Source organism: Dysidea avara, chromosome 2 (assembly GCF_963678975.1).
Source record: "Dysidea avara chromosome 2, odDysAvar1.4, whole genome shotgun sequence".
Classification (NCBI taxonomy): domain Eukaryota; kingdom Metazoa; phylum Porifera; class Demospongiae; order Dictyoceratida; family Dysideidae; genus Dysidea; species Dysidea avara.
In genome coordinates this window covers 32,390,707-32,396,706 of record NC_089273.1, presented here as the reverse complement: position 1 = coordinate 32,396,706, position 6,000 = coordinate 32,390,707, and positions in this window count along the sequence as shown.

Sequence of the window (6,000 nt, the reverse complement as noted above, 5' to 3'; positions counted from 1 at the left end):
GATATAAGATACCGTGAGAGTGGAATGGATCTGACAAGTGACATGATATGTTTTAACTATTTAACTGGGTAAATCCCAGCAAAATTTCACCATTTGTGACCTGGCCTGCGATAATAGGGCATGTGGGCACATGATTTTTGCCTACTTTTGCACGCTTTCATCACTCATAACTTTTTGTACCATTTTACTATGGTATTAAACTTTTCAACTCTTAGTAAGCATTTAATTGGCATCATGATGCAAGTTACAGAATGCATAAACACTATTTCAATACTGAGATATGACCTGTAGAGTGATGGGGTGTAGTTTGTGCCCACATGCCCTGTTTTCGCAGGCCCAGTCACATTTACGTATGACTTACCAGAAAAGTAACCACAGTCATACGTTGTATAAAGCTAAAGTAGCTACCACAGAGATGGCTTGCCAGTATCATTTTTGGTAACCACACAACTGGCCTACTTCCAGTTAATTGTGAAGTAACAATGAATGCTGTGTCTTATTACTAACAACAATAGCCTATATTACACAGAGTTATCTTAAGTATATCGCCACTAAGGGCCCGGATAGGAGCCCTGGCAAGGCAAATATTTAAATGTGGCCAGATTTGAGATAAGCATGTTTCCACACACACAAAATCAAACTGACGTTTTTACAAGAAATGGATTGCTAGCACGTTACACTATCAATTCTCACTATGTGTTTGTCTGAGTTCTGCTGAGTCTGCTTTTGCCAGCAGTTTTTGTAAGACCCAGTAAAAGCCACGAGTGGTAGCAAGATGCCATTCAATGGCCATGGCTCTGTTTGAACAGTCTGATGTGTGGTGGACAAGGCTTGTAGGGCTCTCCAGTCTCGTCTTTCATCATTTGTGAGTGATTTGAGTACAACAAGAGTCCATACACGGCCCAAGTTGGACCTCTGGATTACAATCGTCTTTTCACTTCAATAGGTACTCCTATATTAAGCCCACCCACCATGCATCCATGCCCACTTTCCCTATTACTACCACCTGTGATATTAATACCTTTACGAAAAAAACAGTTCAAAACAGACTATATTTTGGGCACAAGAAACTTATACACCCACACACTGATAGCTATACATAGGTGAAAGTCAATTTCATTTGTTCAGCTTTACACATTACAAAGTTACAATACATTGATACTTAAAATCGCCATATCTACTAATGTAGTTTTGTGCATGGAAACCGGATTTTGTCAAATCCAGTGACAAATTACATTCCAAATAATTATGTTATTACATTAAAATACAGAATATGCAACTACAATGTTAATTGTGTGTGTACCGATAACTGGTTATAAAAGTTTCATAACCAATCTGCATGAGCTAAATATTTTCATGCACACACACACACTCACACACACATACACATTTTTGTACATAAACATCTTGCCATGCCCACATGTGTGTTTTAACACAACTGCATGGTCGAATGTGATCGAGGATTTCATTCTCTTTGTCTGTTTGGTTGTAATCATAATAATTTTTTCTCATGATTGTTACTCTAGAAATAATGAAATTTGGCTGAGAGTTACCCAGTTACATGGTTACCACATATGATGCCACTTGTCAAATCCATTCTACCCCCACATGCATAGTATACAACTTACATGGTTACTTTTTTGTTACTCTGTAAAATTAATGGTGAAATTTGGCTGGGAGTTACCCAATTACATGGTTACCACATATGATGCTACTTGTCAAATCCATTCTACCCTCTCGTGCATAGTATACAACTTGCATCTTTTAAGCTGGTTACTTTTCTGTTACTCTGTAAATGGTGAAATTTGGCTGGAGGTTACCCAGTTACATGGTTACAACATATGATGCTACTTGTCAAATCCATTCTACACTCACATCCATGGTATACAACTTGCATCTTTTAACCTGGTTACTTTTCTGTTACTCTGTAAATGGTGAAATTTGGCTGGAGGTTACCCAGTTACATGGTTACCACATATGAAGCTACTTTTCAAATCCATTCTACTCTCACGTGCATGGTATACAACTTGTATCTTTATTTCAACTGGTTACTTTTCTGTTACTCTGTAAATGGTGAAATTTGGCTGGAGGTTACCCAGTTACATGGTTACCACATATGATGCTACTTGTCAAATCCATTCTACCATCTCGTGCATAGTATACAACTTGCGTCTTTTAAGCTGGTTACTTTTCTGTTACTCTGTAAATGGTGAAATTTGGCTTGAGGTTACCCAGTTACATGGTTACCACATATGATGCTAATTGTCAAATCCATTCTACACTCACATGCATGGTATACAACTTGCATCTTTTAAGCTGGTTACTTTTCTGTTACTCTGTAAATGGTGAAATTTGGCTGGAGGTTACCCAGTTACATGGTTACCACATATGATGCTACTTTTCAAATCCATTCTACACTCACATGCATGTTATATAACTTGTATCTTTATTTCAGCTGGTTACTTTTCTGTTACTCTGTAAATGGTGAAATTTGGCTAGAGGTTACCTAGTTACATGGTTACCACAAATGATGCTACTTGTCAAATCCATTCTACCCTCACGTGCATGGTATACAACGTGTATCTTTATTTCAGCTGGTTACTTTTCTGTTACTCTGTAAATGGTGAAATTTGGCTGGAAGTTACCCAGTTACATGGTTACCACATATGATGCTACTTGTCAAATCCATTCTACTCTCACGTTCATGGTATACAACGTGTATCTTTATTTTGGCTAGTTAAATTTCTGTTACTCTGTAAATGCTGAAATTTGTTTGGTAGTTACCCAGTTACCACATATCATACTACACGTACTTGTCAAATCAACCTCATCACTATACAACTTACATCTTGATTTAGGCTGGTTACTAGTTATATACTGAAATGGCTGTTAGTTACCCAGTTTGATGGTTTCCATTTGTCATTCCACTTTTTAAATCCATTCTGCTCAAATGTTAGCTTCTTTGTTAGTTATCTAAATACAATCTCCACTAGGTTTTTCATTCATGATTTTGCTTGTCGTTCCCGGACTCATGTTTAGAATTACAATTTGGAGTACTGGCTAGTCAGCAATTTGCTGTTGGAGCCCAGGGGCACAGTGTAGCTAGCTACTGCGCTTTATAACATTTTGTTACTTTGTTACCTTTGTTACTATGTAACCCTTCCCAAAACTCAACATCACCCTCTCCACGTATCAAGCCATATCTAATTCCCCAATAGAACCCTGGCACAAAATGACAACTTGTGTTTAACTTGGGATTGTTCTGTCGTCCGAGCTCCAATGAGGATGAAAATCGCTATGGGGTTTGTCCACATGCTGATCATCATGAAAATCTTAGTTTTATCGTGCGCATTATATATAAGTAAGTTCTGTGTTGTTTTGTAATCTTTTCAAACCTTATAATGTATGTAGAATACTTTAAAACTTAAAAAAACCTACTGTCGTGTGGAAGGTAGTCTTTATTTATCTTTATTATTAATTACTAGGCAGGCAGCACAGCTGGTTTGCCTAGGATGTAAATCACAGAACACGTTAAATCAATAAGTTAAAGTATGTATGCTACAATGTGTATGTTACAGTTACTAATAATAAACATTACATGTGTTGATTACAATTACTATTCATAAATAATAAGTTACAGCATACAGTACATACATATAATTGCTAGTTACAATCAATCAGTGAGTTATAGTGCATATATTACAATAAAAAAGAAAAAAAGAAAAGTTACGATAATATAGTTATACAATTAATAACTTACGTAGTTCATTAGTAAAATTATCTAGAGTAGGAGCTTCGATAGCAGAAATGGGTAGTAAGTTCTAATCACGAAAGGATTTTAGAAAGTAACTATTATGATAATATTTAGTTCTAGCAGTAGGTATATTGAAGTGAAAATAATGTTGAAATCTAGTGAAGGGTGTGGTGGTAGTGGCTGTAATATAGGTAGGTATTTCTAGTGAAACTGAATTGTGTAGTCCTTGGTATAAGATAGAGAGCCTTGAAATTTGTCTTCTAATGTTCAATGTGGGCCATTGCAACTCTGAAAGCATGCTGGTCACACTGTTTTCCCAGTTGTAGTTAGATTTTACCCATCTGGCAGCAATTCTCTGCACCCTCTCAATGGCTTGGATATCTTTAGATAAGTGAGGATCCCAGACTGAGGGTGCATACTCTAGTTTTGGTCGAATTAGTCCCAGGTAGGCAGCGGATTTAACTGATTCATTACAATTGTTTAAGTTACGTCTCACAAAGTTTAGTGACTTTATTGCATTACTAGTGATGTTGCTAATGTGTGGAGAGAATGACATTGATGAGTGGAATAGGACTCCGAGATATAGATGCTGATTTGTACAAGTAAGTGCTTCATTGTCTATGTAATAGTGGAACTCAGGTGGTGAGGTAAATCTAGAACAGGTGAGTATAGCACATTTGTTGGTATTTAGGCTCATCTGCCATCGGTTAGTCCATTGGATGATGTAGTTTAAGTCCTGTTGTAAAAGATGATGATCACTGGTGCTTACTTTAAAGTGCGTAGTTACTTCACTCGGGTTAGCGATTTTCAGCTCCAGAGCAATTTTCTGATGGCTGTGTCATCAGCTCAAAAATATAAACCACTTCAGAGTCGGCATAGCTAACAATGCCATAATTGAAACCACAACTCCACCTTAGGTATTGTTGCATCATTGTGGCACCTCCACTTTAGTTGTTTACTTTATAAGTTGCTAACTTGATGTTTTTAGCATCTTGAGATAGCTACTTGCCTATGGGTATACACCACTGTATTGAGAAGTGTGCAGTAGGTGAAACATATTTTCTCACCACAAAGCATACAAAGATCGCTAAGATCCAATAAGACCTGAAGTTACTCTCATTACATGCACAAATTTGCAGCTAGGAGCAACTGCAGTTTCAAGACAGTCAAAATTGCTAGATGGCTTCCTGATTCAATTGTGCCATTTTCCTTGTAAAATGTATGGGGAGCCATGGAGAAAAAATGTACCTTTTCAGTTTTTAAGCACTGTGCATGCCAAAGTAGCTAATTCCAACCCAACAAACTATATATTTCTGAGATCGACAATAAATACTCTATCTATTGAGCATATAAAAAGCCCGTTTTTCCAAAATTCAAAAAATCGGTCTGGAATGCCTACTTATAACCAAGATTTGCATATTGTCCAACAACGCAATCATGTCACGTGATAAGGCGGTAGTTTCACATGTGACAGCTTAAGGCTGTGGACACAAAGTAATATAATATGTAATATTATTACAGTTACTTTATTTTATGGGTAACATGTAACTGTAACTAAATAGTTCAGTTGCAAGTAATATGTAATATGTAGCTAGTTACTTTTACAAAGTAACTTGTCCAACACTGTAGAAAGTCCTTGCAGCAGTACAGAAGTATTGGATTACAAACCACTGAGTTACGATTCCAAAGCCAACTACGTGTAGCATATGCGAGATCGAGATACTCTAATAGAACAGTCACCCTAACAGAGCATTCAGCTACGTTTATAACTTAGTCCATTATAGAATTATATTACATTGCAAGTTATTCTGTAGGTAGTTCAGCTACAAACAGTTAATCTTATAGACAATTCACTACAAGCAAGTTACCCTGTAGAGAGTTCAGCTACAAGTCACTCTGTAGAGAATTCAGCTACAAACAACTCGCTACATAGAGGGTTCAGCTACAAAAAGCTACCCAGTAGAGAGTTCATCTAGATCAGCTACAAACAAGTTACTTTATACAATGTTCAGTTACAAGTAAGTCACTCTGTAGAGAGTTCATCTACAAAAAAAAGTTACTCTGTACTACAAACAAGTCACCGTGTAGCTGGAGAGTTCAGCAACCAATCAACAAAACCACTTTGTAAAGAGTTCAGCTATACAAACATGTTATAATTATCTCTATAGATAAAGCTATAACTCTATACAGAGATCAGCTAGAAACAAGTCATCTAGTAGAGAGATTGGCTATAAGACATCACCTTA